This window comes from Hyla sarda, unplaced genomic scaffold (assembly GCF_029499605.1).
Source record: "Hyla sarda isolate aHylSar1 unplaced genomic scaffold, aHylSar1.hap1 scaffold_1603, whole genome shotgun sequence".
Lineage (NCBI taxonomy): Eukaryota > Metazoa > Chordata > Amphibia > Anura > Hylidae > Hyla > Hyla sarda.
Genome location: NW_026608239.1, coordinates 38,334 through 56,968, shown reverse-complemented (window position 1 = coordinate 56,968; position 18,635 = coordinate 38,334). Strand labels below are relative to the sequence as shown.

Genomic DNA, 18,635 nt, shown 5'->3' with positions numbered 1-18,635 from the left:
GCAGCAGAAGCAGCAGCAGCACCACCTTTTGTTTTTTGGCTGCAGCAGCAGCAAGGCCCACAGGGCTGGCTAGCTGGCTAGCCAGCAAGCAGGTAGCAATGAAAGTAGGAATCTTTCTTTTTAACCCTGTAAGGGGGTGGTGCACTGTACCCGAAGATACTGCCATATCGGGTCAATGCATAGGGCGACGGAAGCAAGCTTCGAAATCGGCCCCCGTTCTCAAAAATCCATTTAATATATGGTCCCCAGATAGGGGACGTATCAGATATTAAACTGATAAGAACAGATACTACACTTGATCTTAGCCAAAAGGCCGAGAAGCGATAACCGTGAAAGGGGCGGGCCCAACAAGGTCCCCTTCATGGGCACTATCACTGCTTGCTGTCAGGGAGGCTGCCAGACAATTTTCCATGCACACTCTGGGCTGGGGGGCAGTCAACCACCAGTACACACAGCAGAACCTAAACCCATACCATTATTGCTAAGCAGCAAGACAGGGGCCCATTGCACTCCCACGGGGCCTTTTTAAATGCAATCCATAACCCGGATTTGCCAGGAACCCTTCTTACTCCTCCTACTTGCATGTGACACTGGGCTTAGGATCTGCATAGGAAACACACACACAAGCACACACCTACCTTTGTTGCCTGCAGATGCCTCCTTGGCTGTCCCCAAACGGTATCAAACCAACACCCACGGGAAGCTGTAAGCATAGAGGACATGCCTGCACCCCATTGGACTTACCTGTGTGGGTTAAATCCGGGTTATTTGACAACCTATGGCGGTGATGGTTCTGCTCAGGCAGAGCAGTGCTGATGCTCCTCATAAAGCTGTCGCTGCTGTGAAGGTTCTAGGTGACATCACAAATCCCTATGGTTACATACACAACAAAGCTGGGTTGTTGTTGTTTACACTCTGCAAGGCCTGTGGAAGTGAGTGACATCATAGCACTGTAGTTCTGAGGGTTCAAGATGGATGCAACAATCTCCTGTTGCTTCTATGAAGGCCGTAATAGACGACATCACCAAACAGCTCCATAGTCACATACACAGCAAAGGAGAGATGTTGTTTACACCTAGTGATGTCAGTGGTATTGAGTGACATCACAGCACAGTGCTAAGGCTCCTGGGCCTGGACACAGCAGCGGCTGCAATATCTCAACGGAGAATACGTTTATATCTATGTGTGTGTGTGCGCATATATATATATATATATATATATATATATATATATATATATATTTCTCCGCCGAAATCACTTTTAAACCCATTTCCACCTTTTTTTCCCTTCTCTTCCTCTTACTTTTTTTTCACGTTTTTTTACGTTTTTCTCCTTTTCGCCTCTTTTCTGGGCGTATTATTCTTCTTTTTCTTCTTTTTTTTCGTCTAATGCATACCCCATCAGTGCAGCAATGCTTATTCAATACCGCCAGCAGATGGAGACACTGGGGGATAATTTTCTAAGGATTTATACTGATTTTTCCTGTCTGAATTTGTCGCACAGAAAGTTGCAGGCCAAATATGTGTGACATTTCTGCGACTTTAGCTTCTAGAGCATTTTTACAACATTATACATAGGTGCTGAATACATAAAAAGCGACTGTTCAGCGACAGACAAGTCGCATCGGCTGAAAGTAGGCCAGAATGTCAGTCCATGTTGGAGCAGGTTTAGATACAGTCTAAAGCATAGATCTCAAAGTCTGTGCACAGAATTTAGCAAGGGCCTCGCACCTTCTGATGCATCAGGTAGGTGCACAATAGCATAGCCTAACCCTCTGTACTTTGGTCTATATTGATGCGGGACATAGACAGCCAGCTGATGACCAATCCATTAGTGCAATGGATGGCTGGAAGCATTTGTCTTTGCCTTTGCAATACCACAGAAGCAATGCATGGTCAATGTACAGCAATGACACACCTGTGTGAACAGCCAGGAGACCCCCCCCCCCCATGTTATGTTACATAGTTACATAGTTAGTACGGTCGAAAAAAGACATATGTCCATCAAGTTCAACCAGGGAATTAAGGGGTAGGGGTGTGGCGCGATATTGGGGAAGGGATGAGATTTTATATTTCTTCATAAGCATTAATCTTATTTTGTCAATTAGGAACATTCAGCACCCACCCGCTATCAAGGCAGCTGCCTATCATGTCATGCCCTACCTGCACAGGTGTGCTGGCTACTCAAATGATCCAATTAAGGAGGCCATTTAGTCAGCAGCAGCAGAAGTCCTGTGCCTGGACGCTCCAACAGGGGCCAGACACAAGCAGAAGCAGAAGCAGCAGAAGCAGCAGCAGCACCACCTTTTGTTTTTTGGCTGCAGCAGCAGCAAGGCCCACAGGGCTGGCTAGCTGGCTAGCCAGCAAGCAGGTAGCAATGAAAGTAGGAATCTTTCTTTTTAACCCTGTAAGGGGGTGGTGCACTGTACCCGAAGATACTGCCATATCGGGTCAATGCATAGGGCGACGGAAGCAAGCTTCGAAATCGGCCCCCGTTCTCAAAAATCCATTTAATATATGGTCCCCAGATAGGGGACGTATCAGATATTAAACTGATAAGAACAGATACTACACTTGATCTTAGCCAAAAGGCCGAGAAGCGATAACCGTGAAAGGGGCGGGCCCAACAAGGTCCCCTTCATGGGCACTATCACTGCTTGCTGTCAGGGAGGCTGCCAGACAATTTTCCATGCACACTCTGGGCTGGGGGGCAGTCAACCACCAGTACACACAGCAGAACCTAAACCCATACCATTATTGCTAAGCAGCAAGACAGGGGCCCATTGCACTCCCACGGGGCCTTTTTAAATGCAATCCATAACCCGGATTTGCCAGGAACCCTTCTTACTCCTCCTACTTGCATGTGACACTGGGCTTAGGATCTGCATAGGAAACACACACACAAGCACACACCTACCTTTGTTGCCTGCAGATGCCTCCTTGGCTGTCCCCAAACGGTATCAAACCAACACCCACGGGAAGCTGTAAGCATAGAGGACATGCCTGCACCCCATTGGACTTACCTGTGTGGGTTAAATCCGGGTTATTTGACAACCTATGGCGGTGATGGTTCTGCTCAGGCAGAGCAGTGCTGATGCTCCTCATAAAGCTGTCGCTGCTGTGAAGGTTCTAGGTGACATCACAAATCCCTATGGTTACATACACAACAAAGCTGGGTTGTTGTTGTTTACACTCTGCAAGGCCTGTGGAAGTGAGTGACATCATAGCACTGTAGTTCTGAGGGTTCAAGATGGATGCAACAATCTCCTGTTGCTTCTATGAAGGCCGTAATAGACGACATCACCAAACAGCTCCATAGTCACATACACAGCAAAGGAGAGATGTTGTTTACACCTAGTGATGTCAGTGGTATTGAGTGACATCACAGCACAGTGCTAAGGCTCCTGGGCCTGGACACAGCAGCGGCTGCAATATCTCAACGGAGAATACGTTTATATCTATGTGTGTGTGTGCGCATATATATATATATATATATATATATATATATATATTTCTCCGCCGAAATCACTTTTAAACCCATTTCCACCTTTTTTTCCCTTCTCTTCCTCTTACTTTTTTTTCACGTTTTTTTACGTTTTTCTCCTTTTCGCCTCTTTTCTGGGCGTATTATTCTTCTTTTTCTTCTTTTTTTTCGTCTAATGCATACCCCATCAGTGCAGCAATGCTTATTCAATACCGCCAGCAGATGGAGACACTGGGGGATAATTTTCTAAGGATTTATACTGATTTTTCCTGTCTGAATTTGTCGCACAGAAAGTTGCAGGCCAAATATGTGTGACATTTCTGCGACTTTAGCTTCTAGAGCATTTTTACAACATTATACATAGGTGCTGAATACATAAAAAGCGACTGTTCAGCGACAGACAAGTCGCATCGGCTGAAAGTAGGCCAGAATGTCAGTCCATGTTGGAGCAGGTTTAGATACAGTCTAAAGCATAGATCTCAAAGTCTGTGCACAGAATTTAGCAAGGGCCTCGCACCTTCTGATGCATCAGGTAGGTGCACAATAGCATAGCCTAACCCTCTGTACTTTGGTCTATATTGATGCGGGACATAGACAGCCAGCTGATGACCAATCCATTAGTGCAATGGATGGCTGGAAGCATTTGTCTTTGCCTTTGCAATACCACAGAAGCAATGCATGGTCAATGTACAGCAATGACACACCTGTGTGAACAGCCAGGAGACCCCCCCCCCCATGTTATGTTACATAGTTACATAGTTAGTACGGTCGAAAAAAGACATATGTCCATCAAGTTCAACCAGGGAATTAAGGGGTAGGGGTGTGGCGCGATATTGGGGAAGGGATGAGATTTTATATTTCTTCATAAGCATTAATCTTATTTTGTCAATTAGGAACATTCAGCACCCACCCGCTATCAAGGCAGCTGCCTATCATGTCATGCCCTACCTGCACAGGTGTGCTGGCTACTCAAATGATCCAATTAAGGAGGCCATTTAGTCAGCAGCAGCAGAAGTCCTGTGCCTGGACGCTCCAACAGGGGCCAGACACAAGCAGAAGCAGCAGAAGCAGCAGCAGCACCACCTTTTGTTTTTTGGCTGCAGCAGCAGCAAGGCCCACAGGGCTGGCTAGCTGGCTAGCCAGCAAGCAGGTAGCAATGAAAGTAGGAATCTTTCTTTTTAACCCTGTAAGGGGGTGGTGCACTGTACCCGAAGATACTGCCATATCGGGTCAATGCATAGGGCGACGGAAGCAAGCTTCGAAATCGGCCCCCGTTCTCAAAAATCCATTTAATATATGGTCCCCAGATAGGGGACGTATCAGATATTAAACTGATAAGAACAGATACTACACTTGATCTTAGCCAAAAGGCCGAGAAGCGATAACCGTGAAAGGGGCGGGCCCAACAAGGTCCCCTTCATGGGCACTATCACTGCTTGCTGTCAGGGAGGCTGCCAGACAATTTTCCATGCACACTCTGGGCTGGGGGGCAGTCAACCACCAGTACACACAGCAGAACCTAAACCCATACCATTATTGCTAAGCAGCAAGACAGGGGCCCATTGCACTCCCACGGGGCCTTTTTAAATGCAATCCATAACCCGGATTTGCCAGGAACCCTTCTTACTCCTCCTACTTGCATGTGACACTGGGCTTAGGATCTGCATAGGAAACACACACACAAGCACACACCTACCTTTGTTGCCTGCAGATGCCTCCTTGGCTGTCCCCAAACGGTATCAAACCAACACCCACGGGAAGCTGTAAGCATAGAGGACATGCCTGCACCCCATTGGACTTACCTGTGTGGGTTAAATCCGGGTTATTTGACAACCTATGGCGGTGATGGTTCTGCTCAGGCAGAGCAGTGCTGATGCTCCTCATAAAGCTGTCGCTGCTGTGAAGGTTCTAGGTGACATCACAAATCCCTATGGTTACATACACAACAAAGCTGGGTTGTTGTTGTTTACACTCTGCAAGGCCTGTGGAAGTGAGTGACATCATAGCACTGTAGTTCTGAGGGTTCAAGATGGATGCAACAATCTCCTGTTGCTTCTATGAAGGCCGTAATAGACGACATCACCAAACAGCTCCATAGTCACATACACAGCAAAGGAGAGATGTTGTTTACACCTAGTGATGTCAGTGGTATTGAGTGACATCACAGCACAGTGCTAAGGCTCCTGGGCCTGGACACAGCAGCGGCTGCAATATCTCAACGGAGAATACGTTTATATATATGTGTGTGTGTGCGCGTATATATATATATATATATATATATATATATATTTCTCCGCCGAAATCACTTTTAAACCCATTTCCACCTTTTTTTCCCTTCTCTTCCTCTTACTTTTTTTTCACGTTTTTTTACGTTTTTCTCCTTTTCGCCTCTTTTCTGGGCGTATTATTCTTCTTTTTCTTCTTTTTTTTCGTCTAATGCATACCCCATCAGTGCAGCAATGCTTATTCAATACCGCCAGCAGATGGAGACACTGGGGGATAATTTTCTAAGGATTTATACTGATTTTTCCTGTCTGAATTTGTCGCACAGAAAGTTGCAGGCCAAATATGTGTGACATTTCTGCGACTTTAGCTTCTAGAGCATTTTTACAACATTATACATAGGTGCTGAATACATAAAAAGCGACTGTTCAGCGACAGACAAGTCGCATCGGCTGAAAGTAGGCCAGAATGTCAGTCCATGTTGGAGCACGTTTAGATACAGTCTAAAGCATAGATCTCAAAGTCTGTGCACAGAATTTAGCAAGGGCCTCGCACCTTCTGATGCATCAGGTAGGTGCACAATAGCATAGCCTAACCCTCTGTACTTTGGTCTATATTGATGCGGGACATAGACAGCCAGCTGATGACCAATCCATTAGTGCAATGGATGGCTGGAAGCATTTGTCTTTGCCTTTGCAATACCACAGAAGCAATGCATGGTCAATGTACAGCAATGACACACCTGTGTGAACAGCCAGGAGACCCCCCCCCCCCCATGTTATGTTACATAGTTACATAGTTAGTACGGTCGAAAAAAGACATATGTCCATCAAGTTCAACCAGGGAATTAAGGGGTAGGGGTGTGGCGCGATATTGGGGAAGGGATGAGATTTTATATTTCTTCATAAGCATTAATCTTATTTTGTCAATTAGGAACATTCAGCACCCACCCGCTATCAAGGCAGCTGCCTATCATGTCATGCCCTACCTGCACAGGTGTGCTGGCTACTCAAATGATCCAATTAAGGAGGCCATTTAGTCAGCAGCAGCAGAAGTCCTGTGCCTGGACGCTCCAACAGGGGCCAGACACAAGCAGAAGCAGAAGCAGCAGAAGCAGCAGCAGCACCACCTTTTGTTTTTTGGCTGCAGCAGCAGCAAGGCCCACAGGGCTGGCTAGCTGGCTAGCCAGCAAGCAGGTAGCAATGAAAGTAGGAATCTTTCTTTTTAACCCTGTAAGGGGGTGGTGCACTGTACCCGAAGATACTGCCATATCAGGTCAATGCATAGGGCGACGGAAGCAAGCTTCGAAATCGGCCCCCGTTCTCAAAAATCCATTTAATATATGGTCCCCAGATAGGGGACGTATCAGATATTAAACTGATAAGAACAGATACTACACTTGATCTTAGCCAAAAGGCCGAGAAGCGATAACCGTGAAAGGGGCGGGCCCAACAAGGTCCCCTTCATGGGCACTATCACTGCTTGCTGTCAGGGAGGCTGCCAGACAATTTTCCATGCACACTCTGGGCTGGGGGGCAGTCAACCACCAGTACACACAGCAGAACCTAAACCCATACCATTATTGCTAAGCAGCAAGACAGGGGCCCATTGCACTCCCACGGGGCCTTTTTAAATGCAATCCATAACCCGGATTTGCCAGGAACCCTTCTTACTCCTCCTACTTGCATGTGACACTGGGCTTAGGATCTGCATAGGAAACACACACACAAGCACACACCTACCTTTGTTGCCTGCAGATGCCTCCTTGGCTGTCCCCAAACGGTATCAAACCAACACCCACGGGAAGCTGTAAGCATAGAGGACATGCCTGCACCCCATTGGACTTACCTGTGTGGGTTAAATCCGGGTTATTTGACAACCTATGGCGGTGATGGTTCTGCTCAGGCAGAGCAGTGCTGATGCTCCTCATAAAGCTGTCGCTGCTGTGAAGGTTCTAGGTGACATCACAAATCCCTATGGTTACATACACAACAAAGCTGGGTTGTTGTTGTTTACACTCTGCAAGGCCTGTGGAAGTGAGTGACATCATAGCACTGTAGTTCTGAGGGTTCAAGATGGATGCAACAATCTCCTGTTGCTTCTATGAAGGCCGTAATAGACGACATCACCAAACAGCTCCATAGTCACATACACAGCAAAGGAGAGATGTTGTTTACACCTAGTGATGTCAGTGGTATTGAGTGACATCACAGCACAGTGCTAAGGCTCCTGGGCCTGGACACAGCAGCGGCTGCAATATCTCAACGGAGAATACGTTTATATCTATGTGTGTGTGTGCGCATATATATATATATATATATATATATATATATATATTTCTCCGCCGAAATCACTTTTAAACCCATTTCCACCTTTTTTTCCCTTCTCTTCCTCTTACTTTTTTTTCACGTTTTTTTACGTTTTTCTCCTTTTCGCCTCTTTTCTGGGCGTATTATTCTTCTTTTTCTTCTTTTTTTTCGTCTAATGCATACCCCATCAGTGCAGCAATGCTTATTCAATACCGCCAGCAGATGGAGACACTGGGGGATAATTTTCTAAGGATTTATACTGATTTTTCCTGTCTGAATTTGTCGCACAGAAAGTTGCAGGCCAAATATGTGTGACATTTCTGCGACTTTAGCTTCTAGAGCATTTTTACAACATTATACATAGGTGCTGAATACATAAAAAGCGACTGTTCAGCGACAGACAAGTCGCATCGGCTGAAAGTAGGCCAGAATGTCAGTCCATGTTGGAGCAGGTTTAGATACAGTCTAAAGCATAGATCTCAAAGTCTGTGCACAGAATTTAGCAAGGGCCTCGCACCTTCTGATGCATCAGGTAGGTGCACAATAGCATAGCCTAACCCTCTGTACTTTGGTCTATATTGATGCGGGACATAGACAGCCAGCTGATGACCAATCCATTAGTGCAATGGATGGCTGGAAGCATTTGTCTTTGCCTTTGCAATACCACAGAAGCAATGCATGGTCAATGTACAGCAATGACACACCTGTGTGAACAGCCAGGAGACCCCCCCCCCCCCATGTTATGTTACATAGTTACATAGTTAGTACGGTCGAAAAAAGACATATGTCCATCAAGTTCAACCAGGGAATTAAGGGGTAGGGGTGTGGCGCGATATTGGGGAAGGGATGAGATTTTATATTTCTTCATAAGCATTAATCTTATTTTGTCAATTAGGAACATTCAGCACCCACCCGCTATCAAGGCAGCTGCCTATCATGTCATGCCCTACCTGCACAGGTGTGCTGGCTACTCAAATGATCCAATTAAGGAGGCCATTTAGTCAGCAGCAGCAGAAGTCCTGTGCCTGGACGCTCCAACAGGGGCCAGACACAAGCAGAAGCAGAAGCAGCAGAAGCAGCAGCAGCACCACCTTTTGTTTTTTGGCTGCAGCAGCAGCAAGGCCCACAGGGCTGGCTAGCTGGCTAGCCAGCAAGCAGGTAGCAATGAAAGTAGGAATCTTTCTTTTTAACCCTGTAAGGGGGTGGTGCACTGTACCCGAAGATACTGCCATATCGGGTCAATGCATAGGGCGACGGAAGCAAGCTTCGAAATCGGCCCCCGTTCTCAAAAATCCATTTAATATATGGTCCCCAGATAGGGGACGTATCAGATATTAAACTGATAAGAACAGATACTACACTTGATCTTAGCCAAAAGGCCGAGAAGCGATAACCGTGAAAGGGGCGGGCCCAACAAGGTCCCCTTCATGGGCACTATCACTGCTTGCTGTCAGGGAGGCTGCCAGACAATTTTCCATGCACACTCTGGGCTGGGGGGCAGTCAACCACCAGTACACACAGCAGAACCTAAACCCATACCATTATTGCTAAGCAGCAAGACAGGGGCCCATTGCACTCCCACGGGGCCTTTTTAAATGCAATCCATAACCCGGATTTGCCAGGAACCCTTCTTACTCCTCCTACTTGCATGTGACACTGGGCTTAGGATCTGCATAGGAAACACACACACAAGCACACACCTACCTTTGTTGCCTGCAGATGCCTCCTTGGCTGTCCCCAAACGGTATCAAACCAACACCCACGGGAAGCTGTAAGCATAGAGGACATGCCTGCACCCCATTGGACTTACCTGTGTGGGTTAAATCCGGGTTATTTGACAACCTATGGCGGTGATGGTTCTGCTCAGGCAGAGCAGTGCTGATGCTCCTCATAAAGCTGTCGCTGCTGTGAAGGTTCTAGGTGACATCACAAATCCCTATGGTTACATACACAACAAAGCTGGGTTGTTGTTGTTTACACTCTGCAAGGCCTGTGGAAGTGAGTGACATCATAGCACTGTAGTTCTGAGGGTTCAAGATGGATGCAACAATCTCCTGTTGCTTCTATGAAGGCCGTAATAGACGACATCACCAAACAGCTCCATAGTCACATACACAGCAAAGGAGAGATGTTGTTTACACCTAGTGATGTCAGTGGTATTGAGTGACATCACAGCACAGTGCTAAGGCTCCTGGGCCTGGACACAGCAGCGGCTGCAATATCTCAACGGAGAATACGTTTATATCTATGTGTGTGTGTGCGCATATATATATATATATATATATATATATATATATATATATATTTCTCCGCCGAAATCACTTTTAAACCCATTTCCACCTTTTTTTCCCTTCTCTTCCTCTTACTTTTTTTTCACGTTTTTTTACGTTTTTCTCCTTTTCGCCTCTTTTCTGGGCGTATTATTCTTCTTTTTCTTCTTTTTTTTCGTCTAATGCATACCCCATCAGTGCAGCAATGCTTATTCAATACCGCCAGCAGATGGAGACACTGGGGGATAATTTTCTAAGGATTTATACTGATTTTTCCTGTCTGAATTTGTCGCACAGAAAGTTGCAGGCCAAATATGTGTGACATTTCTGCGACTTTAGCTTCTAGAGCATTTTTACAACATTATACATAGGTGCTGAATACATAAAAAGCGACTGTTCAGCGACAGACAAGTCGCATCGGCTGAAAGTAGGCCAGAATGTCAGTCCATGTTGGAGCAGGTTTAGATACAGTCTAAAGCATAGATCTCAAAGTCTGTGCACAGAATTTAGCAAGGGCCTCGCACCTTCTGATGCATCAGGTAGGTGCACAATAGCATAGCCTAACCCTCTGTACTTTGGTCTATATTGATGCGGGACATAGACAGCCAGCTGATGACCAATCCATTAGTGCAATGGATGGCTGGAAGCATTTGTCTTTGCCTTTGCAATACCACAGAAGCAATGCATGGTCAATGTACAGCAATGACACACCTGTGTGAACAGCCAGGAGACCCCCCCCCCCCATGTTATGTTACATAGTTACATAGTTAGTACGGTCGAAAAAAGACATATGTCCATCAAGTTCAACCAGGGAATTAAGGGGTAGGGGTGTGGCGCGATATTGGGGAAGGGATGAGATTTTATATTTCTTCATAAGCATTAATCTTATTTTGTCAATTAGGAACATTCAGCACCCACCCGCTATCAAGGCAGCTGCCTATCATGTCATGCCCTACCTGCACAGGTGTGCTGGCTACTCAAATGATCCAATTAAGGAGGCCATTTAGTCAGCAGCAGCAGAAGTCCTGTGCCTGGACGCTCCAACAGGGGCCAGACACAAGCAGAAGCAGAAGCAGCAGAAGCAGCAGCAGCACCACCTTTTGTTTTTTGGCTGCAGCAGCAGCAAGGCCCACAGGGCTGGCTAGCTGGCTAGCCAGCAAGCAGGTAGCAATGAAAGTAGGAATCTTTCTTTTTAACCCTGTAAGGGGGTGGTGCACTGTACCCGAAGATACTGCCATATCGGGTCAATGCATAGGGCGACGGAAGCAAGCTTCGAAATCGGCCCCCGTTCTCAAAAATCCATTTAATATATGGTCCCCAGATAGGGGACGTATCAGATATTAAACTGATAAGAACAGATACTACACTTGATCTTAGCCAAAAGGCCGAGAAGCGATAACCGTGAAAGGGGCGGGCCCAACAAGGTCCCCTTCATGGGCACTATCACTGCTTGCTGTCAGGGAGGCTGCCAGACAATTTTCCATGCACACTCTGGGCTGGGGGGCAGTCAACCACCAGTACACACAGCAGAACCTAAACCCATACCATTATTGCTAAGCAGCAAGACAGGGGCCCATTGCACTCCCACGGGGCCTTTTTAAATGCAATCCATAACCCGGATTTGCCAGGAACCCTTCTTACTCCTCCTACTTGCATGTGACACTGGGCTTAGGATCTGCATAGGAAACACACACACAAGCACACACCTACCTTTGTTGCCTGCAGATGCCTCCTTGGCTGTCCCCAAACGGTATCAAACCAACACCCACGGGAAGCTGTAAGCATAGAGGACATGCCTGCACCCCATTGGACTTACCTGTGTGGGTTAAATCCGGGTTATTTGACAACCTATGGCGGTGATGGTTCTGCTCAGGCAGAGCAGTGCTGATGCTCCTCATAAAGCTGTCGCTGCTGTGAAGGTTCTAGGTGACATCACAAATCCCTATGGTTACATACACAACAAAGCTGGGTTGTTGTTGTTTACACTCTGCAAGGCCTGTGGAAGTGAGTGACATCATAGCACTGTAGTTCTGAGGGTTCAAGATGGATGCAACAATCTCCTGTTGCTTCTATGAAGGCCGTAATAGACGACATCACCAAACAGCTCCATAGTCACATACACAGCAAAGGAGAGATGTTGTTTACACCTAGTGATGTCAGTGGTATTGAGTGACATCACAGCACAGTGCTAAGGCTCCTGGGCCTGGACACAGCAGCGGCTGCAATATCTCAACGGAGAATACGTTTATATCTATGTGTGTGTGTGCGCATATATATATATATATATATATATATATATATATATATATATATATATTTCTCCGCCGAAATCACTTTTAAACCCATTTCCACCTTTTTTTCCCTTCTCTTCCTCTTACTTTTTTTTCACGTTTTTTTACGTTTTTCTCCTTTTCGCCTCTTTTCTGGGCGTATTATTCTTCTTTTTCTTCTTTTTTTTTCGTCTAATGCATACCCCATCAGTGCAGCAATGCTTATTCAATACCGCCAGCAGATGGAGACACTGGGGGATAATTTTCTAAGGATTTATACTGATTTTTCCTGTCTGAATTTGTCGCACAGAAAGTTGCAGGCCAAATATGTGTGACATTTCTGCGACTTTAGCTTCTAGAGCATTTTTACAACATTATACATAGGTGCTGAATACATAAAAAGCGACTGTTCAGCGACAGACAAGTCGCATCGGCTGAAAGTAGGCCAGAATGTCAGTCCATGTTGGAGCAGGTTTAGATACAGTCTAAAGCATAGATCTCAAAGTCTGTGCACAGAATTTAGCAAGGGCCTCGCACCTTCTGATGCATCAGGTAGGTGCACAATAGCATAGCCTAACCCTCTGTACTTTGGTCTATATTGATGCGGGACATAGACAGCCAGCTGATGACCAATCCATTAGTGCAATGGATGGCTGGAAGCATTTGTCTTTGCCTTTGCAATACCACAGAAGCAATGCATGGTCAATGTACAGCAATGACACACCTGTGTGAACAGCCAGGAGACCCCCCCCCCCATGTTATGTTACATAGTTACATAGTTAGTACGGTCGAAAAAAGACATATGTCCATCAAGTTCAACCAGGGAATTAAGGGGTAGGGGTGTGGCGCGATATTGGGGAAGGGATGAGATTTTATATTTCTTCATAAGCATTAATCTTATTTTGTCAATTAGGAACATTCAGCACCCACCCGCTATCAAGGCAGCTGCCTATCATGTCATGCCCTACCTGCACAGGTGTGCTGGCTACTCAAATGATCCAATTAAGGAGGCCATTTAGTCAGCAGCAGCAGAAGTCCTGTGCCTGGACGCTCCAACAGGGGCCAGACACAAGCAGAAGCAGAAGCAGCAGAAGCAGCAGCAGCACCACCTTTTGTTTTTTGGCTGCAGCAGCAGCAAGGCCCACAGGGCTGGCTAGCTGGCTAGCCAGCAAGCAGGTAGCAATGAAAGTAGGAATCTTTCTTTTTAACCCTGTAAGGGGGTGGTGCACTGTACCCGAAGATACTGCCATATCGGGTCAATGCATAGGGCGACGGAAGCAAGCTTCGAAATCGGCCCCCGTTCTCAAAAATCCATTTAATATATGGTCCCCAGATAGGGGACGTATCAGATATTAAACTGATAAGAACAGATACTACACTTGATCTTAGCCAAAAGGCCGAGAAGCGATAACCGTGAAAGGGGCGGGCCCAACAAGGTCCCCTTCATGGGCACTATCACTGCTTGCTGTCAGGGAGGCTGCCAGACAATTTTCCATGCACACTCTGGGCTGGGGGGCAGTCAACCACCAGTACACACAGCAGAACCTAAACCCATACCATTATTGCTAAGCAGCAAGACAGGGGCCCATTGCACTCCCACGGGGCCTTTTTAAATGCAATCCATAACCCGGATTTGCCAGGAACCCTTCTTACTCCTCCTACTTGCATGTGACACTGGGCTTAGGATCTGCATAGGAAACACACACACAAGCACACACCTACCTTTGTTGCCTGCAGATGCCTCCTTGGCTGTCCCCAAACGGTATCAAACCAACACCCACGGGAAGCTGTAAGCATAGAGGACATGCCTGCACCCCATTGGACTTACCTGTGTGGGTTAAATCCGGGTTATTTGACAACCTATGGCGGTGATGGTTCTGCTCAGGCAGAGCAGTGCTGATGCTCCTCATAAAGCTGTCGCTGCTGTGAAGGTTCTAGGTGACATCACAAATCCCTATGGTTACATACACAACAAAGCTGGGTTGTTGTTGTTTACACTCTGCAAGGCCTGTGGAAGTGAGTGACATCATAGCACTGTAGTTCTGAGGGTTCAAGATGGATGCAACAATCTCCTGTTGCTTCTATGAAGGCCGTAATAGACGACATCACCAAACAGCTCCATAGTCACATACACAGCAAAGGAGAGATGTTGTTTACACCTAGTGATGTCAGTGGTATTGAGTGACATCACAGCACAGTGCTAAGGCTCCTGGGCCTGGACACAGCAGCGGCTGCAATATCTCAATGGAGAATACGTTTATATCTATGTGTGTGTGTGCGCATATATATATATATATATATATTTCTCCGCCGAAATCACTTTTAAACCCATTTCCACCTTTTTTTCCCTTCTCTTCCTCTTACTTTTTTTTCACGTTTTTTTACGTTTTTCTCCTTTTCGCCTCTTTTCTGGGCGTATTATTCTTCTTTTTCTTCTTTTTTTTCGTCTAATGCATACCCCATCAGTGCAGCAATGCTTATTCAATACCGCCAGCAGATGGAGACACTGGGGGATAATTTTCTAAGGATTTATACTGATTTTTCCTGTCTGAATTTGTCGCACAGAAAGTTGCAGGCCAAATATGTGTGACATTTCTGCGACTTTAGCTTCTAGAGCATTTTTACAACATTATACATAGGTGCTGAATACATAAAAAGCGACTGTTCAGCGACAGACAAGTCGCATCGGCTGAAAGTAGGCCAGAATGTCAGTCCATGTTGGAGCAGGTTTAGATACAGTCTAAAGCATAGATCTCAAAGTCTGTGCACAGAATTTAGCAAGGGCCTCGCACCTTCTGATGCATCAGGTAGGTGCACAATAGCATAGCCTAACCCTCTGTACTTTGGTCTATATTGATGCGGGACATAGACAGCCAGCTGATGACCAATCCATTAGTGCAATGGATGGCTGGAAGCATTTGTCTTTGCCTTTGCAATACCACAGAAGCAATGCATGGTCAATGTACAGCAATGACACACCTGTGTGAACAACCAGGAGACCCCCCCCCCATGTTATGTTACATAGTTACATAGTTAGTACGGTCGAAAAAAGACATATGTCCATCAAGTTCAACCAGGGAATTAAGGGGTAGGGGTGTGGCGCGATATTGGGGAAGGGATGAGATTTTATATTTCTTCATAAGCATTAATCTTATTTTGTCAATTAGGAACATTCAGCACCCACCCGCTATCAAGGCAGCTGCCTATCATGTCATGCCCTACCTGCACAGGTGTGCTGGCTACTCAAATGATCCAATTAAGGAGGCCATTTAGTCAGCAGCAGCAGAAGTCCTGTGCCTGGACGCTCCAACAGGGGCCAGACACAAGCAGAAGCAGAAGCAGCAGAAGCAGCAGCAGCACCACCTTTTGTTTTTTGGCTGCAGCAGCAGCAAGGCCCACAGGGCTGGCTAGCTGGCTAGCCAGCAAGCAGGTAGCAATGAAAGTAGGAATCTTTCTTTTTAACCCTGTAAGGGGGTGGTGCACTGTACCCGAAGATACTGCCATATCGGGTCAATGCATAGGGCGACGGAAGCAAGCTTCGAAATCGGCCCCCGTTCTCAAAAATCCATTTAATATATGGTCCCCAGATAGGGGACGTATCAGATATTAAACTGATAAGAACAGATACTACACTTGATCTTAGCCAAAAGGCCGAGAAGCGATAACCGTGAAAGGGGCGGGCCCAACAAGGTCCCCTTCATGGGCACTATCACTGCTTGCTGTCAGGGAGGCTGCCAGACAATTTTCCATGCACACTCTGGGCTGGGGGGCAGTCAACCACCAGTACACACAGCAGAACCTAAACCCATACCATTATTGCTAAGCAGCAAGACAGGGGCCCATTGCACTCCCACGGGGCCTTTTTAAATGCAATCCATAACCCGGATTTGCCAGGAACCCTTCTTACTCCTCCTACTTGCATGTGACACTGGGCTTAGGATCTGCATAGGAAACACACACACAAGCACACACCTACCTTTGTTGCCTGCAGATGCCTCCTTGGCTGTCCCCAAACGGTATCAAACCAACACCCACGGGAAGCTGTAAGCATAGAGGACATGCCTGCACCCCATTGGACTTACCTGTGTGGGTTAAATCCGGGTTATTTGACAACCTATGGCGGTGATGGTTCTGCTCAGGCAGAGCAGTGCTGATGCTCCTCATAAAGCTGTCGCTGCTGTGAAGGTTCTAGGTGACATCACAAATCCCTATGGTTACATACACAACAAAGCTGGGTTGTTGTTGTTTACACTCTGCAAGGCCTGTGGAAGTGAGTGACATCATAGCACTGTAGTTCTGAGGGTTCAAGATGGATGCAACAATCTCCTGTTGCTTCTATGAAGGCCGTAATAGACGACATCACCAAACAGCTCCATAGTCACATACACAGCAAAGGAGAGATGTTGTTTACACCTAGTGATGTCAGTGGTATTGAGTGACATCACAGCACAGTGCTAAGGCTCCTGGGCCTGGACACAGCAGCGGCTGCAATATCTCAACGGAGAATACGTTTATATCTATGTGTGTGTGTGCGCATATATATATATATATATATATATATATATATATATATATATATATATATATATATATTTCTCCGCCGAAATCACTTTTAAACCCATTTCCACCTTTTTTTCCCTTCTCTTCCTCTTACTTTTTTTTCACGTTTTTTTACGTTTTTCTCCTTTTCGCCTCTTTTCTGGGCGTATTATTCTTCTTTTTCTTCTTTTTTTTCGTCTAATGCATACCCCATCAGTGCAGCAATGCTTATTCAATACCGCCAGCAGATGGAGACACTGGGGGATAATTTTCTAAGGATTTATACTGATTTTTCCTGTCTGAATTTGTCGCACAGAAAGTTGCAGGCCAAATATGTGTGACATTTCTGCGACTTTAGCTTCTAGAGCATTTTTACAACATTATACATAGGTGCTGAATACATAAAAAGCGACTGTTCAGCGACAGACAAGTCGCATCGGCTGAAAGTAGGCCAGAATGTCAGTCCATGTTGGAGCAGGTTTAGATACAGTCTAAAGCATAGATCTCAAAGTCTGTGCACAGAATTTAGCAAGGGCCTCGCACCTTCTGATGCATCAGGTAGGTGCACAATAGCATAGCCTAACCCTCTGTACTTTGGTCTATATTGATGCGGGACATAGACAGCCAGCTGATGACCAATCCATTAGTGCAATGGATGGCTGGAAGCATTTGTCTTTGCCTTTGCAATACCACAGAAGCAATGCATGGTCAATGTACAGCAATGACACACCTGTGTGAACAGCCAGGAGACCCCCCCCCCATGTTATGTTACATAGTTACATAGTTAGTACGGTCGAAAAAAGACATATGTCCATCAAGTTCAACCAGGGAATTAAGGGGTAGGGGTGTGGCGCGATATTGGGGAAGGGATGAGATTTTATATTTCTTCATAAGCATTAATCTTATTTTGTCAATTAGGAACATTCAGCACCCACCCGCTATCAAGGCAGCTGCCTATCATGTCATGCCCTACCTGCACAGGTGTGCTGGCTACTCAAATGATCCAATTAAGGAGGCCATTTAGTCAGCAGCAGCAGAAGTCCTGTGCCTGGACGCTCCAACAGGGGCCAGACACAAGCAGAAGCAGAAGCAGCAGAAGCAGCAGCAGCACCACCTTTTGTTTTTTGGCTGCAGCAGCAGCAAGGCCCACAGGGCTGGCTAGCTGGCTAGCCAGCAAGCAGGTAGCAATGAAAGTAGGAATCTTTCTTTTTAACCCTGTAAGGGGGTGGTGCACTGTACCCGAAGATACTGCCATATCGGGTCAATGCATAGGGCGACGGAAGCAAGCTTCGAAATCGGCCCCCGTTCTCAAAAATCCATTTAATATATGGTCCCCAGATAGGGGACGTATCAGATATTAAACTGATAAGAACAGATACTACACTTGATCTTAGCCAAAAGGCCGAGAAGCGATAACCGTGAAAGGGGCCGGCCCAACAAGGTCCCCTTCATGGGCACTATCACTGCTTGCTGTCAGGGAGGCTGCCAGACAATTTTCCATGCACACTCTGGGCTGGGGGGCAGTCAACCACCAGTACACA

General features: G+C 46.3%; 9 non-coding genes across 9 annotated transcripts; all 9 read right to left on the bottom strand.

Moving 5' to 3' along the window:
* Positions 1-134: 134 nt before the first annotated feature.
* Positions 135-325, bottom strand: LOC130310901 (U2 spliceosomal RNA). Its single transcript, XR_008859370.1, has one exon. It is a non-coding gene; the product is annotated as a U2 spliceosomal RNA (small nuclear RNA).
* A 2,087-nt stretch (positions 326-2,412) lies between these two features.
* Positions 2,413-2,603, bottom strand: LOC130310900 (U2 spliceosomal RNA). Its single transcript, XR_008859369.1, has one exon. It is a non-coding gene; the product is annotated as a U2 spliceosomal RNA (small nuclear RNA).
* A 2,072-nt stretch (positions 2,604-4,675) lies between these two features.
* On the bottom strand, positions 4,676-4,866 carry LOC130310899 (U2 spliceosomal RNA). The gene has a single exon (XR_008859368.1). It is a non-coding gene; the product is annotated as a U2 spliceosomal RNA (small nuclear RNA).
* A 2,078-nt stretch (positions 4,867-6,944) lies between these two features.
* Positions 6,945-7,135, bottom strand: LOC130310907 (U2 spliceosomal RNA). The gene has a single exon (XR_008859376.1). It is a non-coding gene; the product is annotated as a U2 spliceosomal RNA (small nuclear RNA).
* A 2,080-nt stretch (positions 7,136-9,215) lies between these two features.
* On the bottom strand, positions 9,216-9,406 carry LOC130310897 (U2 spliceosomal RNA). Its single transcript, XR_008859366.1, has one exon. It is a non-coding gene; the product is annotated as a U2 spliceosomal RNA (small nuclear RNA).
* Positions 9,407-11,491: 2,085 nt separating this feature from the next.
* Positions 11,492-11,682, bottom strand: LOC130310896 (U2 spliceosomal RNA). The gene has a single exon (XR_008859365.1). It is a non-coding gene; the product is annotated as a U2 spliceosomal RNA (small nuclear RNA).
* Positions 11,683-13,773: 2,091 nt separating this feature from the next.
* On the bottom strand, positions 13,774-13,964 carry LOC130310895 (U2 spliceosomal RNA). The gene has a single exon (XR_008859364.1). It is a non-coding gene; the product is annotated as a U2 spliceosomal RNA (small nuclear RNA).
* A 2,063-nt stretch (positions 13,965-16,027) lies between these two features.
* On the bottom strand, positions 16,028-16,218 carry LOC130310894 (U2 spliceosomal RNA). Its single transcript, XR_008859363.1, has one exon. It is a non-coding gene; the product is annotated as a U2 spliceosomal RNA (small nuclear RNA).
* Positions 16,219-18,317: 2,099 nt separating this feature from the next.
* Positions 18,318-18,508, bottom strand: LOC130310893 (U2 spliceosomal RNA). Its single transcript, XR_008859362.1, has one exon. It is a non-coding gene; the product is annotated as a U2 spliceosomal RNA (small nuclear RNA).
* Between the last annotated feature and the right edge of the window lie 127 nt (positions 18,509-18,635).